Source organism: Mustela nigripes, chromosome 2 (assembly GCF_022355385.1).
Source record: "Mustela nigripes isolate SB6536 chromosome 2, MUSNIG.SB6536, whole genome shotgun sequence".
Classification (NCBI taxonomy): Eukaryota; Metazoa; Chordata; class Mammalia; order Carnivora; family Mustelidae; genus Mustela; species Mustela nigripes.
This window is the reverse complement of record NC_081558.1, coordinates 137,309,944-137,332,662: the sequence shown is the minus strand read 5'-3', so window position 1 is coordinate 137,332,662 and position 22,719 is coordinate 137,309,944. Positions and strand designations below refer to the sequence as shown.

Genomic DNA, 22,719 nt, shown 5'->3' with positions numbered 1-22,719 from the left:
TTTCTTATAAGCCTTATTCCATGGTGATGAATGCCTTTAACTTTTGTTTGTCTGAGAAACACCTCATCTTTCCTTCAATTCTGAATGATAACCTTGCAGGGATACAGTATTCTTATTTGTAGTTTGTTTTTCTTTCAGCACTTTGAATATTTCATGCCACTCCTTTCTGGCCTACAAAGGCCAGAAAAGAGGTTATGGGCTTTCTGTTGTATCACTTGTATGTTAATGTTTGCTTTTCTCTTGCTGTTTTTAAGATTCTCTTGTTGTCATTAATTTTTGACATTTTAATTATGCATCTTGCTGTGGACATCCTTAGGTTCATCTCATTTGGGACTTTCTCTGTTTCCTGGGTCTGGATGTTTGTTTCCTTTACCAGATTAGGAAAGTTTTCAGTTAAGATTTTCTTTCTTTCTTTCTTTTCTTTTCTTCTCTTTCTTTCTTAAGATTTTATATATTTATTTGACAGAGACACAGTGAGAGAAGGAACACAATCAGGGGGAGTGGGAGAGGAAGAAGCAGGCTTCCCACTGAGCAGGGTGCCCCATGCGGAGCTTGATCCCAGGACCCTGGGATGACCTGAGCCAAAGGCAGATGCTTAAGTGACTAAGTGACCCAGGTGTTACAGTTATGATTTCTTCAAATAAATTTTCTGCCCACTTCTTTCTTCTCCTTTTGGCATCTCTATAACATGAGTGCTATTATGCTTGATGATGTTAACAGAGGTCCCTCAACCTAGTTTCATTTACTATAATTTTTCTTCATGCTGTTCAGCTTGGTTGTTTCCATAATTGTCTTCTGGATTAATGATCTATTCTTCTGCATCTTCTAATCTGTGGTTGATTCTCTCTAGTTAAATTTTATTTCATTTATTCTTTAGCTCTAACTGGTCATTTAAAAATTTTTTTTTATCTCTTTGAAGTTCTCAGAGCTCATCCACTCTTTTTTTTTTTTTTTAAGATTTTATTTATTTATTTGACAGACAGAGATCAGAAGTAGGCAGAGAAGTAGGCAGAGTAGCAGGCAGAGAGAGAGAGGAGGAAGCAGGCTCTCTGCTGAGCAGAGACCCTGGGATCATGACCTGGGCCAAGGCAGAGGCTTTTTAGCCCACTGAGCCACCCAGGCGCCCCCATCCACTATTTTCTCAAGTCCAGTGAGTATCTTTATGAACAGGACTTTAATCTATCAGGCCTATTGATTATCTCCATTTTGTTTTGCTCTTTTTCTGCAGTATTGTTTTGTTCTTTCTTTGGGAGATCTTTGTTTTCTCCTTTTCTCTGTGTTTGTTTGTGTTTTTCATATGTATTAGATAGATCAGCTATGTCTCCTGGTCTTGACAGTCACGAGGACGTGCAACAGGTTCTGTGGTACCCTGTAGTGCAGTTCCCCTGGTCACCAGAATCAGGTGCCCCAAGGGTATTCCCTGCATGGACTGCCTGCACCCTTTTGTGTGGCTGTACTGTGATTGCTGTAGACATGCTAGTGGGTGGGGCTTAGCTGCAGCCCAGCTTGCTGTAATGACCCAATTTCTTTACTCCAGGTGCTGGGGCAGGGTTTGCTCCCTGCGCTGATGAGAAGCCCTGCTGTAGTCCCTGTGGCATTGCTGGTGGGTGGGGCTGGTACTCAGCCTGTCTGTAATTAGCCTCTACAACAGCTGCAGATACATCAATGAGCAGGCTTCATCCCTGCACAACCAAAGAGCCTCAGCTGTTGGAACTGCAAGTGTGCTGGTATGCAGGGTTATCTCTTCTGCCTCAGAGCAGAATCCCTTTGAAGGGCCCTCATCCCAGCCAGAGCTACCTGCCAGGTGTGGCCTTTGCAGAGGTGTATTTTCCAGGGCCTCACAGAATGTTTACTTGAGACTTTCAATTGGTTGGTATATAATTCCCAGACAGTGGGAACTCCATAGGGTAAAGCCCAGTCAGGTGAAATTGGGGTTCAGTGGTGTTTCAGTCCACAGTGCTGCTGCTGCAAACTCTCCCAGCTGTAGGCACTCTAGTTTATATTCAGAGTCCTCATTAGCTGGTCCCAATGTTTAAACATTCTGACAGCATTTTTCAAAGAAATAAAGGCTGTGTCTTGAGTCTCTATCCATCTAAACTCCCTGCTCTTCCTCTTTATTTCATAAATGTGTTTCAGTATTATCCCCATAGTGGTATGGCATGTAGCCAATATCCAAATAGTTCCTACCAGTGTGAGCTGCTGCTTTTGTGGTAGGAGTTGATACACAGTCTTTATTGTTCATGACTGGGTGTGGTGTTTTTATGCCTTCAGAGGACCACATTTTGCCTAGAACTTTTACTGTAGCCTGGGTCTTTGGACCTTACCTGAGTCAGTTTTCCATTTTCTGAGTGGAAGGGATTCAGTTCACTCTATTTTGGCTCTGGTTATCGCCATAAATAAGGATGCCCTCAATCTATAGGAAATACTGGGTTTTGTGTGTGTTTTCATCAAAGTTCTGGATGTCTCGTGTTGGAAGGTTGTGGGCCATTGCTGGACTGCTAAGGTATCCTTGTGGCAGCCCAGCAAACTGATCCTCTGCCTTCTCATGAAAATGCAGTCATGGGCTGGCTCTCCTCATCCACTGGGATAGCCAAGAACATGCCACCTAAGTGTCTTCCCCATGTCATGGGGTCTGGATTCAGTGTGCTATTGGTTATGATAATTCCTATATCCTGGAGTGCTCCCTGAGTTTGGGGAGAGTGTTTGAGAGTGTTTCAGGCCCTATCATCTAATGTGAAATGATATGGCCTATCTGGCTTTTTAACAGTTGAGACTGGGTTAGAATGTAGTAGGCACATGAATTTGTTCCCCTCAGAGTTCCTGAAGGTTTTCCTGATTTTGAGTATGTTCTGTTACATAGAGTATGATCTGTTATATCCATGCCAGAAATGTTTTCTGTATTGGGAAACTATAAGTCATAGTCATAGTATGGTAGTCTATGTAGTATTTTTATTTATAAAGGGTTTATAGTGATAAGGCCAACATAACCTATGCAGCACTGCCTCCATGGGCCAGGAGGGCTCAGTGGTGTGTTCGACTGTAGTTATGGGTGTCTCATCTAGTAACGGGATTAGGTTTTATAAAGGGGTTGGTATTGACAGTAAATGGAGTAATGGGTAGATGCTCTAAAAAACTGGTTGTTTCCATTTCTCTGACACTGTTTTGGTTTCTGGGGTGTCTATTGGTTTCTATCTTTATAATTTTGTTTAAGTGTGGTGGTCTAAATGGTTTATATGGCCAAAAGGGCCTTGGAGATTTAGGTCTACAGAGTCTTCTTTGATGGGGTAGTTTATGTTAGGTGTAGACCTGTTTTATTTCTATAGTGAGTGTTAAAGATAAAGCTTTTATCTTGACTTAGTTCCTCAGCGGTTTTTATCAAGTCAATCAGTTCCCAGTGTTTCTGGCACCTGCAAATACTGTAAACAATGCTTTCTTGCCTGCGGGGGGTGTGGCTTTTAGGATGGCTTTCTAAATTTGTTCTGCTGCTTCTGCATAGAGTGGTGAAAGTGTCTGTCTTCTATTATAAATCATAGTCAGTAGCCCTATTTCATTATTGTCTTAGCTTCCCATGCTGTTTCCCAAAGAAAGGTTTGAAAGAAAAATATATTACATATGGGCCATTGTAATCATTGTAATCTTTAGGCAGCTGCTACCCAGCCAAAAAAAAAAAAAATCCCTGTAAATTGGTAATATATTCTTCAAATGCTTGAGGGTTTTGATTAAATTTAGCATCAGCAGCAATGGACCCAAGCTGCATGATCTCTGTAAGGATAAGGTTTTGTCTTCCTTTGGACCCTAACTTTCATACCACCGTATTTCTGGGTCCAGATCTGTTTGTTGGAATTCCATTTTAGTTTTTGTCATTTCTTACCTATTACATTCTCTCCTTTCTATCACTCTGGTGATGTAAAGTACCATTTGTTGTAGTTTTGTCTATTTTTCCGGGCCTAGCCTCTAGTAGGTTAAAGTATTCATTGTCCTTAAGGCGTGGGTTGGCGCTCTTAGGAACAAAAGGATCTGGGTTTCTTCTTTCTCTGGAAATTACTTTTTGTCCTAGTACTTTTTTGTCTATTGGCATGTTACTTCCGCCTTCTAATAAGTTCACCAAAAAAATTTTTTTATTGCTTTTTAAAAATACAGGCTATAACTCACTTCATTGGTGATCAGGCCAACATCTGGAGTTTCCTTAATTATAAGTTTTGTCTGAATTAAGTCTTCAGTAGGTCTCCCCAGATCCTCAGAAGATAATGTATAGTCCTTTGTACTCCTACACCACCTCTTGGGCAATTTTGGTGGAGTTAGTGAGGCACATTTGCTACTGCCTTCCTATATTTCTGTTTAGTGTTCAATGACATATTTTATTATACAGAGACATCATAGAGCATTCCAAGTGGTTTATAATATGGTAAAGCAATATTAGTTGTTGTGGCCAGTATTAGTATACAAACTGTAACAGTTCCATAAATTTTGTCTATTCAAAGGCTGTTTGTAATTTCAGTAGAATGCCATAGGTGGTAAACACGGTATTAAAAATCCATCAGTCCAGTTTGGGCCGTACTGTAGTTCGATCAACTATACATGTAGTGTAATTTGTCAACCTGTATTTCAAATTTGGCACAGAGTAGGATCTGGCCTAGAGGACCAACCATTGTTAATTATCATCTTGGGGCGTGGGTTGCCAATTCTGTTGTTTTGTTTTTTGGTAGGCTAACTGATGCTCAGAGACTGAGTTTGAGGTTCACTCTGGAACTTTGCAAGCTAAAAGCAAGTAAGATAATGCCTTTCAATAGGCCAATGAGGAAATTACAGACTCCAAGCCAACTACCATTCCAGGCAAGGCAAGATGAAAGGAATAAAGTCCAATTTAATTGAGATGTACCTTTATAGGAAATGGTACTTGTGAGAGGTGGCTTAGCCAGTTGAAAGCTATGTCCAGTGGACAGGGGACAAGAAAATGTCCCCTGTAGCTAGTGCACAGTGCTAGGGAACACCAGTGCTGATGGTGATGGGAGAGCCCTGCATGGTTGTCAACACTGCTGGTGAAAGGGTTGCCCTTACTTTTGCAAGAGCTGATTGTCCCAAGGTCTTTAGAGAGCTATTAAGATCGGCAAAGCGAAGCCGTACCCAGACTGATCACTCTGGGTTAGCCCTCACATACTCTCAGTAGTTACAGTCTGCGTGTCTCCTTGCCATAATTGCTTCTTCAGCTCAGCAGCTGAGCTATGAGTTGTTGTTAGAATGGATAAAATGATTCCTGACCAACTTAACTTCATTCTTATATGAAAATAACTCTACTTTGAAAAACATTTTTTTTCTTTTTGTAAACAAGTACACTTAAATTAGATCAGACTAATAAACAACACAGGTAAACGTGGAGGGATCTGGTAAGGCTACCAGAATGGGTCTAGTCTGGCTGGCCAGGGTGTCCTCCACTAAGACATACTCAAGAGTCTTGATTGCTGGGAAGCCGAGGACCCCACTGGCACCCAGTTCAAACAGGACTGCCACCAGCTTAAAGTTGCTGCCACGGAAAGATTTTCAGGAGTAGGTTTCCTTTGCTCTGGAGGCTATGCTATTGGTTGGGGACTAGTGTAGCTCTACAGTCCTGGAGGGCCTTGGCTCCCCTAGCGTGGCTGAACAGGTGTGTACTGGGCATGCACTAGTCATGCATGTCCAGGAAGCCAGGGCCCTGGAACTGGACGATGTCAGCAGAATACAGGTCTCAAGAGTGGGCTTTTAGGGGTCCATAGCTTTTGCCTAATTCCAAGCCCTTCCTTAAACAAATGAGCATAAGAACCTTAAAGGCAATCACTGAAGAAAACTGGACTGCCTTCTGAAACAGAGCCAGTAATCAAGGCTCCCAGGTGTTTCTTATTAGAGGATGCCTCATCAGTGTCCCAGGCCCCACCCTGGTAAGGCAGTCCAGTGACATACACATTTTTGTATGTTAAATCTTGGACTGAAGTAGCCTCCGTGTACCCCTAAGGGCCTGTTCCTGTGCCCCAGCCTCTCTTGACACTTGTGCTTTAACAGGTCTCTGGCTACCCTGAGCTTTGCACCTGGCATATCCACCCTTTCAGACACCCTGGGGCAGCCAAGGACCTCCAGGCTTATAAGCTCAGGTTGTTTGAAACCACCTGCATAGACTCCATGGCCACGAGAACTCACCTCGCCCCCGGGCCCGGACCATATCTTTCTGAAGCAACGTTTTTAAACTGGTGACAGTCCCCATTTGGAGAGGCTGCCTTTTGGGGTTCCAGGATTACCAGTACTGAAGGCTCTGAGGTGTCTGTCAGTGGAGAGTATCTAGGCTAGCACACCCAGTGCAGTCATAGCAAGGCAGTCCATAGTCCTACAGCTTTACCTTCAGGAAGGTCATGTCTATTTGTGTAGGTTAGGACTTGGAATTAGAGGAGTTAACTGGTCCACAGGCCCACTCCTGTGACCTGGGCTGTCCCAACATTTGCTCTGTATACAGTCGGACCCTTGAGGTGTGCCTGTCAGCTGGCCTTGGCCACCTGCACCCTCCAGGGTTAGGGAGCTTAGGCCATCCCTGTGAGCCTGCATAGCCTTCAGGATGGGACGCCAACCCATTGAAAACTTTTCTGAGGCAGAAGCTTTAACCTGGTGATAGTCAATCCCCATTTGGTCTAACTGCCTGATAAGAGTCCCAGGTTTACCAGCATAGGGGCCCCAGGGAATGCTGCACCCCCAATTTTCCACAATAGCATATTAGTTATTTTGAATTAAAGTGACTTAAGAAATGGGGTAGTAAGTAGTCTCCTGTGTGAAATAAATCCCCTGTGTGAAATGTACCATTCCTGCACTAGGAGGTAGAGAACTTTTTTTTTTTTTTTTTTTAGATTTTATTTGTCAAAGAGAGAGAACAAGAGAGTGAGCACAAGCAGGGAGGACAGCAGACAGAGGCAGAAGCAGGCTCCCCACTGAGCAGGGAGCCCGATGTGGGACTCAATTTCAGGACCTTGGGATCATGATGTGAACTGAAGGCAGATGCTCAACCCTCTGAGCCATCCAGGCATCCGAGAGCTCTTTTTCTTTTCCAGCAGTTTATGTCGTGAGCAAGATCAACTTCCCCGGCTGGACACTGCTCATTGATAAGCTTTCCGGGTCTCTGTCTGCAGAGTCCAATGGAGTGAGAGCCCCTTTTCTGAATTTATATTTATATGTATAAGTTTTCTAAATTTATATTAGGTCTTTCTTTAGGCATCACGATTCTGGTAAATTTGGTGGAGTGCTCTTCATTTAACTGATCTATTTCATCCCATATAGGGTCACTTTTCTTTGTCTCCATTTTTTATATTGATCTAAAAAGGAACTACCATAGGGAAAGAATGCAGGGGTAGGCCTTTATACGCCTATTGTTGAAGACAGTCGAACAGACTGATGAGTTACTGGCTCTCATCCGAATGACATCTGTTTAGATGAACTTTGCTTTGAGTCCTCTATATTAAGACAAAAGAAAAGGCTTTTTCCGTTCGAATTTGTAATGTCCTGAGAACTTGGCTTTGTTACAAGTGAGATACATTCTCTCTGGTCTCTGCCATCTAGAGGGTTCCCTCACCGTGGTGTATCATGGTGGTCAAATGGATGGTTTCTGAGGCACGAAGTTAGAAGCAGTACTCTCCTGGTCCAGCTGTGCTCAGGGGAGTTTCTCATAAGAGGTCCCAGACATCAGGGAACTTTGTGGTCCCAACTTCATTGCTCTAGTAGTGCCCGCCTGGTGTCACAGATCAGTGAGTCTGTGACTGGAGGCATCTCACATATTTATGGGAGGCTAGACTTACACTAGCCTAACCTTACAACCCATGCAATGAGGGCTGTTGCTGTCTTATTTTTGGGGAGAAAGTTTTTGGATCATTAAGGCTGATCACCTTTGTCCTCTCCAGAAACACCTCTTGTGTCCATGGTCTAAGCCTGGAAAGTTTCCACTGGGTCTTGCTATAAAAAGTCTTATTTGGGGAAGGTATGTTTTGTGGTGGGTGCTGTGTATTATATAAGACTGAGGAATCACAGACCTGTACCCCTGAAACAAGTAACATATTATATGTTAATAAGAAAGAAAGAAAGTTTATTTGAGTTGCTATTGAGATTTAAGATTCTACTCATGAATGGCCAAATGATGGATCCTTTAAATTAGCTATATTTGGGATGCCTGGGTGGCTCAGGGGGTTACTCCTCTGCCTTCAGCTCAGGTCGTGATCTCAGGAACCTGGGATGGAGCCCCGCATCGGGCTCTCTGCTCAGTGGGGAGCCTGCTTCCTCTCTCTCTCTGCCTGCCTCCCTACCTACTTATGATCTCTCTGTCAAATAAATAAATAAAAATCTTTAAAAAAATAAATTAGCTATATTTGAAGGAAAAAAATTCTTTATGGAGTTTTTTTTTTTTTAAGATTTTATTTATTTATTTGAAAGAGTAAGAGAAAGAGAACGCATAGACATGTATGCACACCTATGCATGGGGGAGGAGCAAGGGAGAGGGAGAAGCAGGCTCCCTGCTGAGCAGAGAGCCTCAGTGTAGGACTTGATCCCAGGACTGGGATCATGACCTGAGCTGAAGGCAGACACTTAACTGACTGAGCCACCCAGGCACCCTTCTTTATGGAGCGTTCTTAATTGTCTTATTGTAACCAAACTTAAGTTTGTAACCAAATTTGTAACCAAAGTTAAGTTTGGTTACAAATGAACATAAGTTCATGTCCTACTCCATCAAAGTTGATCACTGAGGCATTGAGCATGTGGCAACAATTCATTTGAAAGGATGCCAAATGAGATGGGAGAAAAGTTTCAAATCCATCTCTCTGAGAGGGAGACTCAGGGATTTTTTTTTTTTTTTTTTTAAGGCAGGCAGAAAAGAGTCTGGTAAACAGGAGAGGAGCTATGCTACTCAAAATCAGATAAAAGTAACCAAGTCAGGGAGGTTTAATTCCATTTTGTTGTGCTCAAAGAGGAGGTCAGTGGTCTTGACTGGCTCTGGCTGGCTTCGTGATGAAAACTGGAGTTTCTGCAGAAACAACTAAATTAACAGTTAGTTGTCATGGCATCAGGCAAGCATATTGTCTTATAGGAACATGGGGGCAGATGGCATTCCAAGAACAAGCAGATCTTTGCTTGGTTAACTCCTTGCTTACCAGTTTTATTATTAGTATAATGGCTAGCCTTGGGGACTTTCTTGACAAGATGGAAAAATAGAAATTAGTTAGACTTAAAACAAAAATTAACATCCATATCCAAAATAAATTCTCCTTCTCAAAATCTGGCTCCCAACCAACTGTTTCAACTTGTGTTCGTATCCTACACAGAACAGTCTGGCCTAATCTATAGGCCCCCAATACATGGGTTACTCCTGTAAATCCTTAACCCACTGAGCCACCCAGGCGCCCCTACTCCTGTAAATCCTTAAAAGCCAGGAAGAAAATTTAGGAGAGGCTGTTCTTTACACTTTTTCCTATTTTTCAGGGCTCTGTAATCAGGCTCTGTCAGCTTCAGACATTTTTATGCAATGTCTTTTGCAGATGTATCCTATACCCCTCACTGGAAAAAAAAAAAAAAAAAAAAAAAAAACCACCACCACCAACAAAAAAACCCTGTCCCCTGAACAGCAACAGATCTTTAAAATTATAAGGCCCCTTACCTCCACTTTAAGATCCTACCAAATTTAGAGAGAAATTAGATTATTAACCATTCACAGCCCCTCACGGATGACCAAAATTTCTCCTTGGCCCTCCTACGTTAATCAACTAAAGGCCAATATTCAGGGGCTGATCCAACCCGAGACTGAATTTTATACTCAGAAAGAAGGCTTTTGTTAAAATGCTATATATAGACTTTACAAATGCATAAATCTTTTGATTCCAATTTTAGTTAAAAATTTCCCAGATATAAAGTAGCAAACTAAATTAGAAAAGTGGGTCAGTCCATTGATCTTCAGGATGTAATCCAGTTCTTTGGAGAAAACAGAAAGAATGACTTTGTCTTGCAAAGCCTTACAAACCAGAAATGTTACTCTAGAAACCATTCAAAGCCTACCTGTCTTTATCAATCCCCAAAGCTTGCCTATTCCTTTCAAATGTTTCTAGATAGTATAGAAGACCATTATATAGGACTAAAATTAACCTATACTTTGGGGGAAAAAATACATAACAAATACCCAAAACTCTTGGGACAAAAATTACAAATTTCTCTTCAGTTTTTATTTTTTTAAATTCTTAAAATTTTAAATGCTTTTAAAACTTAAAATTCTTTAAGTTTTTATTTTACTTCCAGCTAACACACAGTGTGAGTTTCAGGAGTATAATATACTGATTCAGCACTTCCTTATATCACCCAGTGCTCATCTACAAGTGCCCTCCTTAATCCCCATCACCTGCTTAACCCAGGCCCCCTCACCTCCCTTCCAGTACCATCTCTTTGTTCTCTGTAGTTAAGTCTGTTTCTTGATTTGTCCTCCTCTTTTCACTTTGCTTGTTTTATTTCTTAAATTCCACATGAGTGAAATCATATGGTATTTGACTGACTTACTTCCCTTGGCATTATACTCTCGCTCCCTCTATGTTATTGTGAACAGCCAGATTTCATTCTTTTTTATGACTAATATTCCAATCCTTTTTCTCCACATCCTTGCCAAAACCTATTGTTTATTTTAGCCATTCTGACAGGTGTGAGGTGAGATCTCACTGTAGCTCTGATTTGTATTTCCCTAGTGGTGAGTGATATTGAGCGTCCGTTTATGTATTGGTTTGCCCTCTGTAGGTTTTCTTTAGAGAAGTGTCTTCTGCCCATTTTTTCATTGCATTGTTTGTTTTTTTGGTGTTGAGTTGTATAAGTTCTTTATATATTTTGGATACTAAGCCTTTATCAGGTATGTCATTTGCAAATATCTTCTCCCATTCAGTAGGCCATCTCCTAGATTTGTTGTTTCTTTTGCTGGGCAGAAGCTTTTTATTTTGATGTAGTCCCAGTAATTTATTTTTGCTTTTGTTTCCCTCACCTCATCAGACCTATCTAGAAAGCCACTGTTATGGCTGATGACAGAGATATTACTGCCTGTCCTCTCTTCTAGGACTTTTATGATTTCAGGTCTCACATGTAGGTCCTTAATCCATTGTGAGTTTATTTTTGTGTATGTTGTAAGACAGTGGTCCAATTTCATTCTTTTGCATATAGCTGTCCAGTTTTCCCAGCATCATTTGTTGAAGAGGCTGTCTTTTTCCCCTTGCATATTCTTGCCTCTTTTATCAAAGATTAATTGACCATATAATTTTGGGTTTATTTCTGGGTTTTCTATTCTGTTCTATTGATCTATGTGTCTATTTTTATGCCAGTACCAGAGTGTTTTAATCACTACAGTTTTGTAATATAACTTGAATTCTAGAATTCTGAATTTCCAGTTTTGTTTTTCTTTTTCAAGACAGTTTTAGCTACTTGGGGTCTTTTGTGGTTCCATACGAATTTTAGGATTATTTGTTCTAGATCTATGAAAAATGCTGTTGGTATTTTGATAAGGATTAGATCAAACCTGTAGATTGTTTGGGTAGTATGAATATATTAATAATATTCTTTCAGAACATGAGCTTGGAAGATCTTTCTCTTTGTGTTGTCTCTAATTTCTTTCATCAGTGTCTTATAGTTTTTACAGTACAGGTCTTTTACCCTTTTGTTTAAGTTTATTCCTAGGTAGGTATGTATGTATGTGTGTGTATGTATGTATGTGTGTGTGTACTGGTGCAATTGTAAACGGAATTATTTTCTTAATTTCTTCTGCTCATTCATGATTGACGTGTAGAAATGCAACAGATTTCCCTTCTTCTTCTATATTCTGGAAGAATTTGATTGTCTTCTTTAAATGTTTGGTAGAATTTGGTGTTTGGTAGAATTCACCTGTGAAGCCACCTCATCCTGGAATTTTGTTTATTGGGAATTTTTGGATTACTGATTTGATTTCATTGCTAGTAATCAGTCTGTTCAAATGCTCTATTTCTTCCTCATTCAGTTTAGGGAGGTTATTTGTCTCTTGGACTTTGTTTCTTCTAGGATGTCTAATTTATTAGACTATCACTTTCCATAACATTCTTTTTATTTCTGAGATTTTTTTTTCCTTTTTGGTTTTGAGTTCTCTCTCTCTCTCTCTCTCTTTTATGAGTGTGGGTAAAGTTTTATCAATTTTGTTGATCTTTTCAAAGAACTAGCTTTTGGATTCATTGATCTGTTGTATTGTTTTTTAAACTCTTTCATTTATTTCTATTTCAATCCCTATTTTTCCTTCCTTCTGCTAGTTTTAGGCTTTGTTTTTTCCTCTTTTTCTAGCTTCTTTAGGTATAAAGTTGGGTTGTTTGAGATTTTTTCTTGTTTCTTGAGGTAGGCCTTTATTGCTATGGACTCACGTTTTTTCTTTCTTTTCTTTTTTTAAGATTTTAAAAAAGATTTTATTTATTTTTGCAAGGGAGAGAGAACATGGGTGGTAGGGAGGGGCAGAGGGAAAAGCAGACTCCCCGCTGAGCAGGGAGCCCAATTCCGGGCTTGATCCCAGGACCCTGGGATCATGACCTGAGCCAAAGGCAGACAGTTAACTGAGCCACTATGTTTTTTATTTCTTATTTGATTTCTTCATTGACCCATCTGTTGTTTAGTAGCACATTATTTAATCTCCATGTATTTGTGCTTTTTCTAGATTTTTTTTCTCATGGCTGCTTTCTAGTTTCATAGCATTGTGGTTAGAAAAGATGAATGTTGTGATTTCAATCTTTTCAGATTTCTTGATTTGTTTTGTGACTTACTGTGATCTATTCTGGAGAATTTTCCATGTTCACTTGAAAAGCATGTGGATTTTGCTCTGTTGTTATCGAATGTTCTGCATATATTTGTTTAATCCATCAGGAAATGTGTCATTCAAAGCAACTGTTCCTTTGTTGATTTTGTCTAGGTAATCTGTCCACTGATGTGAGTGTGTATTAAAACCCACCAGTATTTTTACATTACTATTGATTTCTTCCTTTGTGTTTGTTATTAGCTGCTTTATGTATTTGGGTGCTTCCATGTTGCATACAAAAATATTTACAATTGTTATTACCCACCCCTCCCTTTGGGGAAGATTTTATTTGTTTTAGAGAGGAGGAGGGGGAGGCAAAGAGAGAATCCTCAAGCAGACTCCCCACTGAACACAGCCTGCTGTGGGGCTTGATCCAAGGACCCTGAGATCATGACTAGAGCCAAAATCTCAAGAGTCAGCCACCTCTCTGACTGGGCCATCCAGGCACTCCTAAAATTGTTATACCTTCTTGTTGAAATGGTTACGATTATGTAATGTACTTCTTTGTCTCTTATTACTGGTCTTTGTTTTAAAGTCTATTTTGTTTGATATAAGTATTATTACTCCAGCTTTCTTTTCGCTTCCATTTGCATGATAAATGTTTTCCATCCCTTCCCTTCCAGTCTGGGTGTGTCTTTAGGTCTGAAATGAGTCTCTTGCAGGTGGCATATAGAGGGGCCTTGCTATTTTATCTATTTGTCAGGCTATTTTTTGATTAGGTAGTTTGGTCCATTTATAGTCAAAGTAATTATCAATAAGTTGTCATTTTCATACTTGTTTTATGGTTGTTTTTGTAGTTTATTCTGTTTCCTTCTTGCTGTCTTGTGGTTTGATGGCTTTCTTTAGTGATATACAAAAACTAAAAAGAAAGAAATCCATGCATATCTATGAGAGGTTATCGTTGATCTGTGGTTTGATATGTGGTTTGCCATTAGGTTTATATATAATATCCTATGTGTATGGCTGTCTATATTAAATTGATGGTTTGAACTGAAGTTTAAATTCATTCTAAAAGCACTAAATTTTTATTCCCTCCATCCCACATTTTAGATATGTTTTCATACTTTACAACCTTTTATTTATGAATGTCTTAACTGATTTTCCTAGATATATTTGATTTTACTGCTGTTGTGCTTCAATCTCCATACTGGTTTTACAAGGGATTAATAGGCTATTTTTGTCATGTTTATATATACCTGTGAAAATTTTCCCTTTCCTACTTTTCTTACTTCTGCTTATGTTCTTTCCTTTTCAAAGAATCCTCTTTAACATTTCTTGTAGGGCTGGTTTAGGTTTAGTGTTCATGAATTTTTTTCTTTCTTTCTTTCTTTTTTTTTTTCTCTCTCTTTCGAGTCTTAATGATAGCTTTGTTGGGTAGAGTATTATTGGCTGCAGATTTTCCCTTTCAGCGCTTTGAATATATCATGCCAAAAATCAGCTGATAGTCTTGTGGGGTTTCCCTTGTATGTAACTATTATTTTCTCTTGTTACTATTTTTTTTAAATAAAGATTTTATTCATTTATGAGAGATTGAGCAGGGGTATGAGCAGGGGGGAGAGGGAGAAGCAGCAGCAGATTCCCTGCTGAGCAGGGACACTGATGCAGGGCTCAATCCTGGGATCCCGAGATCATGACCAGAGCCGAAGGCAGACACTTAACCAACTGAGCCACTCAGGAGTCCCTCTTGATACTTTTAAAATTTTTTAATCAATTTTTTGGGTCATTTTAACTATTATGTGTCTTGGTGTGGACCTCCTTAGGTTGATTTTGTTGGGGACTTTCTGTGTATTTCTGGATCTGGATGTTTTCTTTCCCAGATGAGGGAAGCTTTCAGCTATTATTTCTTAAAATTTCTCCCCCCTTTCTCTTTCTTCTTTTGCAGCCCCTATAATGTGAATATTACTGTATTTGTTGGTATTATTGTATTCCCTTAACCTATTCTCATTATCTAATGTCTTTTTTCTTTTCCCCATTCCATTTAGTTGTTTTCCATTACTCTGGCCTCCAGGTCACTGGTCCATTCTTTTGCTTCTTCTAGTCCACTATTTATTCTAGATAGTGTATTTCTAATTTCTAATTTCACTTATTGAGTTCATCTCTGAGTGGTTATTTTTAATATTTTCTGAGATCCTCCACTCTTTTCTCAAGCCCAGTGGGTATCTATGACTATTACTATGAATTCTCTATCTGCATATTGCTTAACTCCATTTTGTTAAGTTCTCTTGCTCTGAGTTTGTCCTGTGCTTTCATTTGTACCATATTCCTCTGTCTCCTCATTTTGTCTAACTTTGTGTCTTTCTATGTGTTAGGACAGTCAACTAGGTCTCCTGCTTTTGAAATCAGTGGTCTTATGGAGAAGAGGTCCTATGGTGCCCTGCAATGTGATGTCTCCTGGTCAGCAGAACCTAATGTTTCAGGGTTATCTGTTATGTATATTGTGTATACCTTACTGTTGTGATTGAGATGCATTTGACTTCAGTCTAGTTGTCTGTAATGGCTCTTTGACTGTTATGGACAGGGTTTGGGTCCCTGTGTTATTAAGGGGCCAGTCTGGGACCACCATGGGCTTGAGTTGGGATAGACCAGATGCCTGCCCTCAGCTCATTTGCCACAACTGTGGCTGCACTGAACTGCAGGGTGATCTCCCAGGATTGTCCCCTGAGAGGTTTTTGTTGGTGGGCAGGACCTGTGGTTGGACCAGATGTCTGCCCCAAGCCCACTGCTGGGGCTGCAAACTAGTGTGTGTCATTATCTTCCACTTGTATCAGTCCTAGGCATCAGTCACTTGGGAATGGTACTGGCCCCTCTCAGGGCTGTTTGTATACTACCATGCTTATGGTGCCACATTGGATGGACTCTTGCCTAGTGGGGTGGGTTGGATCAGATGGGATAGTCTATAGGAAAACACAAGGGTGGGATGCACAGTGTAGGCAAAGTTTGCACCCATCTGCTTGTGGGAAGAGCCCTGCTGAGGGAAAATGCCTAGAGCATTTTGGAGGAACTCTTGTCCAGTGTGGCTGGTTGAATGGGGTAAATTCATAGGAGAAAGTGGGGATGAGGTTTGGCTCTGTCCCCATAGATGTCCATGTCTCTAGGCATTCTTGATGTGGCTTCTTGGCTAAGAATAACTATGAAAAGTCTGTTGTTCTGTCAGGACTTGTGTGGTTTTCTGGGGGTATTTACAGTGATGTGGGTGTAATCTCTGTGTATCCAGGGGATGAGGTAAGCCAAAGATCCTCTTACTCTGACATCTTGCCCAGAAGTTTGATTAGGTTATAGAATTTTTCTACAACCAAAAAAAAAAAAAAACCTTGAAAGACTGGATGATTTGATGTCTAGTGAAGTTTTTGTGGTTAATCTTAAAGTTTGTAGATCTACAAACTTGTAAAATAGTTTCTCCACGAAGTCTTTTTGGTAGCCTGAAAGCTTAAAGTTTTGCTAAGTAATGAATTCATCTAGATATTCAATGAATTAACTTATTTCCCAATAAGAGAATAATAAAACATTAATTACTTGACCATATGCTAATCTATTCCTTTGGCTTCCCTATCAGAAACTTGAGTCTCTAGTAAATAGCTTTTTTATTTTTTTATTTTTTTATTTATTTGACAGAGAGAGAGATCACAAATAGGCAGAGAGACAGCCAGAGAGAGAGATGAGGAGAAGCAGGCTCCCTGCTGAGCAGAGAGCCCAATGCGGGACTCGATCCCAGGCCCCTGGGATCATGACCTGAGCCGAAGGCAGAGGCTTAACCCACTGAGCCACCCAGGCGCCCCACTAGTAAATAGCTTAAAAAAAAAAAACAAAAACCTTTTACTGGAAAATTATTATAAAGAAGCACATATTTCTAGAAATGTATGACTACTTTCATAATTTGCCAGTCTAAAGATGCACTAGGTAAGTGTAACAGTTTACAACTGCTTACGACTTATTTTTAACTATAAAGTTTCTAAGGATTAAAAATTCTAATATCTGGGGCGCCTGGGTGGCTCAGTGGGTTAAGCCGCTGCCTTCGGCTCAGGTCATGATCTCAGGGTCCTGGGATCGAGTCCCGCATCGGGCTCTCTGCTCAGCAGGGAGCCTGCTTCCTCCTCTCTCTCTGCCTGCCTCTGCCTACTTGTGATCTCTGTCTGTCAAATAAATAAATAAAATCTTTAAAAAAAAAATTCTAATATGTGTGGTTTAGAACTACTAAAAATAAAGGGAACCTCTCTATTTGCAAGAAAAGTAGGACATGTGTTTTTGATAAAGATATCTTGAACTGAGACCATATAAAGAGGAAAAAAACAAAAAAACCTATATGTGAAAAAATCTTAAAATATTTGTGAACAACAAATCTTTAAAATGAATTTTAATGTATGGTCATGCTGGATAAGATTAAAATGATTTATTTGAATTTTAATATAAAAAGCTAGTGCAAAATTTTAAAAATTCATTTTTTCTCTATTAAAAGACCAACATTTTCTTAGATGATTATTCTGCTTTTAATTATAAACAAAGGTTTCACTTGAATATAATCAATCAAGTCTTTGATTACTTAGAAAAACTGAGTATCTGTATTTGCCTGTGAAGTCTTTGCCACTTTAGTTAACTTTATATAACTTTATATAACTTTAGTATTGTTATATAATGATCTGTGATCCTGTTTAATGAAAAGTCTTAATTCTAAAATGAAGTCTTTTGAGTTTGAAATTTCCCAGAGGATCTCTGGAAGATTTTATTTATTTGATAGAGTGAAAAGCAGGTTTCTACTGAGCAGGGAGCCTGCACTAGGCTTGATCCCAGGACCCTGTGATTATGATCTGAGCTGATGGCAGATGCTTAACCCACTGAGCCACCCAGGCACCCCGCCCTGGAAGATTTCACAGCTTTGTTCTCATAAAAGAAAGATGTTAATTACATTTATTTGGTATTATTAAATTACATGAGAATCACTGTCTAATAAGTGATGCTAAACCTTCTTAGATTATATATCCATAAATTAGAATAAGTGTTCTAGAAATTGTATTAAACTCCTAGAAATCTAATATGTCTGGGTATATTATATAATAGATAATTCTATGTTATACAATCCTAGTTACTATCCTGACGTGCTGAGCATCACAGAAATAACCCAATCGTAATCAGATCTTTTCTGATTACCATTTCTGAGTCTTTTTGTCACTACTGTTACTTACAGATACTGTTTTACCTTGATGCTTTTGCAAAAGTGCTTCATGTTAAGGAGATTCAGGAAAAGACTGATGAATCTCTAAACTAGAGGCCTCTAATAAGTTAAGATCATACCACTAAACTGATTGTAAGAATCTAGAGAACTCTAATGGAGAGAAATTTATAGCTTCGTAAAACTAACAAGATCAAGATCAACAGAAGTTAATTACAAATGGGACTGAATAAATGGAGAAATAATTTTTCTGACTTTTTGTTTCAAAAGTATTTCAAATACTTTATACTTTTTAAATTTTTTTAACTTTTTTTTCCCCCCTCCTGTAGGAAAACCTTTCCTCAGCAATTTGGTAAATTATACCTTTGTAAGCAAAACTGAAACATTTATCTTCTGCTTACCTGATTCCCCCCAGGAATTGGGAACTCTCAGTGAGTAGTCTTACATACTTATGGAAATACATTTATTTATGTTCAACTATAATCTGTCTTCCTTAGGACATAGTTGGGAACACTTGTTTTATTACTAAGGTTTTGACTGGAATGTCATATTTAAGAGAGAGCTGGATAGGCTCAGATCAGACAGCTTTAAGGAACTAAGGTTAGCCATGGAGCCAAGAACATGCTTTGAAAATGTCAGTGCGATACCTTGATGACAGGGTTTTCAACATCCTTACCAGGTTAAGTAAAGAAGGCCAGGTGCAAGAACCTCAGGATATTTTGGGGACCCTGATAAGAAAGGAAGTAACTCAAGTCAGTAGGTATTGCAAGCAAAGCATGATGGCCTTAGTTCTTAGGCTTAAGAGACTATTAAAAATTCAGTCTCTGCTACCTTATGAAAAGTTCCAGCAAAGCAGATTTAAAAGAGCCTACATGATCAATCACTGTTCTCCTTGCACTTATGCATGTAATCAAGCTCACCGAAACAAACTGTCTTACTCTGGTTATAATTGATAGAAATGGGAGTAATTATAGAGAGAAAAATTGTCTTAACTGAAACTATGTGAACTTTTAGATATTGGATTCTGGTTCTGTTACTTGTCTTTGAGGTTTTGTTTTCTTCCTGTAAACTAGATCCTGATTCCTTCTAGTTTCCTCAAACATCTGGTTACATCTTTCCAAAGTAACATTTCTGATAATCTCTCCCATTCTTTTGACTTGAAATCACTGAAAAATAAAATTGCCCCTTTTCTTGAAGCACTGAATACTGAATATGAATGACTTCACAGGACCAGAGAAATCATAACAGTTTATGTATGGATAACCTACAAGTAACCACATAGCAACCAGTACAAAGATCACCAGAGGCCCGTAAACTGCAAAACAGAAAAATCTGATTGTGACTCCTTGGCTTCACTCTATTTAAGGGTGCCTAAGGCCAATAGTAAATGAATAGCTCTTTGGTCAGGTCATGGCAGGAAAATGGGAAACGGGATATAAGAACATATGGGTTAAGGACATATGGCAGAAAATAGCCCTGGATGACATCTCTATAGTGATTATAGAGGTCTCCACGCACCAGAAGGACAACTCTGAAGTAACAAATTTTAATAACCAGGTAGCATATCTAAACAAGAAGGACAATGAAACATAAAACATAAAACACAGACTCACAGATATACCAACTGAGCGGATCACTGCATGGGGACATCACCAAAGAGTCATGCTGGGATACATGGCACAAGAATGCTGTTGGAGAAAAGAAAACATGTATATAACTACTGAATAGCCTCAGTTTGAAATTAGGAAATGTGAGAAATATCAACATTTTGAAGCTTTTCATTCATTCCTTATTACATTAATGGGTCATCTGCGGAAGATCAAAGATAATCTTTCCAAGTGACACAAAGTATTAAAAAAATGACACAAAGTAATTACATGGCCTAAATCAGAGAATAAACTATTTGCATGGCCACTGTAGGCACATAGGAAGACGATTACCCTATCTTTGCAGGAGAAATGATAAAAAATTCACAATCTAAGCCTTAGAAATCTGGATTGCATGCTCTGGTTTTCCAACCATCGTAAAATCAGATCAGGGCACCTTCTTCACAAGAAAGCTAATACAAGAATGGGCTAAGAAACAAGACATAATATGGAACTTACCCTTACCCTATAACCCAACCACCTCTGGATCAATTGAGAGGTGTCATGGCTTCCTTAAGAAAAAGCTTAAATTACTTACTATCCAGAATAGGAAAGCTTAGACTAAAACAATCTAAGAGGCACAGATCTAGAATGGGTGGAAAAATGTCCAGTGAATTAATATTGCAGGCACCCACAGAGATAGGAATTAGCATTAACAACACTCCAGAATCTCAATTAGAAGTATTAACTGAAAAACATAAAAACATATGGTACTGGGGACATACCTCCTGCCATAATGACACCTACTCAGTGACCAAAGGAAAAGGCATATTACAGCAAAATAAAGACCATAATATACCTCTTCAAAAGTTCGACCATGTAGAACACTATTCTATATTTTATCAAAACCAGAAATATTTAGCATGATATAATGATGAGCGATTATGCTTGCACAAAGATGGTCAATAATGACCAAGACGACAATAGATGTCCTTAGATGGCAAGAACAACAAAAGAATTACAAATTTGTAGGACACTGCATTTTGCAATCATGACTCTGCTATGCATCTCTAACCCTATAAATACTAAAGAGGCTAGTGTAGCACACTGCCTGCTGGCGATCCTCTTTTGCCTGTTGTTCAGGATAGTCATCCCAGAAGGTACCACTTTGGCATAAACCTCTTATTTTGTTCTAAAGGCACTTGAGATCATGTGGGCTCAAGAGAAACTTTGATCCTTCCCTTAGCCACCCAGAAGAATCTAAATTGGTGTTCTTTCTTAGAATAAAGGTTAGTAACAGAAGCAAATTTTATCTGAGTGCCTCATTTGCATGGAAGGGAGAACATCTAATGACCAAACATGCACACTTCATATTGCCCTGTGAAGTGCGTTCCTTTCCTCTGAAATCCCGGACTCCTGCCCCCTTCTCCTCAGTTCTGAATGACATATATACTCCATTGTGCTGGTCTTTGGAATTTCCAGGTCTATGTGCATTCCCATATGTATGCTATTGGATTCTATTTTCTCCTGGTAATCTGTTTTATGTCAATTTGTTTCTTAGTCCAGTTAGAAGGACTTTTGAGGGGCCAGGAATTCTTGCGTCCTGACACTCACTCTGTATACCATACTCAGTAAAGCTATGGATACTTCTCTGGTATCTCCAGCAAAAGCACTGTTCCAAAATGCAACGTCTGCTCCAGATATGCCTTAAGTCTATGACATCCTCTTCTTCCTCCATGGATTGCCATTTTGGTCACCTTATTATGACTAAGGACTTAACTGCATCACTGGCATCATCAGGCTCAGCCTTTCCTCCCCTCCCTTCACTGTAAGCACCATCTACTTATTGGGAAAACTTCAGTCGGGGAGAAACCAAATACTAAGAAAAGCTGATGAGGCAGTGGTAATCTCCACTTTAATCTCCACAAGAATCAGTGAGGATCCTGATCAACACTTCCTAAAGTTTTGACATTGACTTGGATTGTAAAGATTGACGTGGATTACGGATTGTCTCGTGGTAATACAATGCAGCATATAAGCCAAGTCTCGTTAGTACAGACTCTCCCCTTACCTTACTGAATTGACCGCAACATTGGATACACGGCAGAGACTCTGAAAGTGGCCCCAGTTCAATTCCTGATTTACTTTGTGTGGCAGTGGTTTATTCTAAAAAAAGCAGCAGCTGAATATACTGAATGGGCTATTATATATTTAAATACAAATAGGCCAAAAAAGATCATTTACAACAATCTCAACTTACACTGTTTAATCCATTGTCACCTATTAGAAAATTAGCAATAGATCCATGGGCACTGTTTCCAGACTTTGAAAAAAGAGCCAACTTGTAAGGTACATAAAGGATATATAGGGAACTTACCATATAACATATCCTTATCCTTGGTGGTACACCAGCAGGCTTCTATCTTACACTGCAGATTTCTATTCCAAGAGCATGGGAAACCATGTTAATAAGACCTCTCATGGTCATACTGGAACTGACATAATTGCATAAACCCTGAAATTTTATATTCAGGACTTTAACCAGATGCAGATCCCCAAATTGTGCATCTTTGTTACTGTGAGATTTACAACTATTACAACTGTGCCAACAACAGGTTCACTAAAAGGAAAGAAAGCTTTATAATTCCTTATTGGACTGGCAAGAAGTTTACCTGAGGAACAACAGTAGCTGCTTTTTCTCAATTCCAAATTGATCAACTCACATTGTTTCAGAAATTCTGAAAGCAAACAATCTGAATTTAACACTGGCAATGCCAGCTTTGTCCTGGTTGGGCACATAACTGGATAAAATTAGCAATATATTAAAGAACAAATTTTACACAGAAATATAGCAATGGAAATTTGACATAAAGCAGAAATACTAAAACTAACATAAAACTAAAAAGGACATAAAAGATGTTTTTGTTTTTAAAGATTATTTATCTGAGAGAGAGTGAGAGAGAACATGAACTGGGGTGGGGGAGACAGAGCAAGAGAAGCAGGATCCCTGCTGAGCAGGGACACCTTCCCCCCCCCCCCCCCCCCCCCCCGGAGGCAGGGCTCAATCCCCAGACCCTGGAATCATGACCTGAGCCAAAGGCAGACTCTTAATTGGCTGAGCCACCCAGGTGTACCAAGAGATC

At 39.4% G+C, this 22,719-nt stretch overlaps 1 long non-coding RNA gene across 1 annotated transcript; it reads right to left on the bottom strand.

Moving 5' to 3' along the window:
- Positions 1–8,068: 8,068 nt before the first annotated feature.
- Positions 8,069–22,318, bottom strand: LOC132010122 (uncharacterized). Its single transcript, XR_009402164.1, has 5 exons — positions 22,249–22,318; positions 21,954–22,015; positions 19,604–19,678; positions 18,667–18,718; positions 8,069–9,034 (listed from the first exon to the last, which is right to left on the bottom strand). It is a non-coding gene; the product is annotated as an uncharacterized LOC132010122 (long non-coding RNA).
- Between the last annotated feature and the right edge of the window lie 401 nt (positions 22,319–22,719).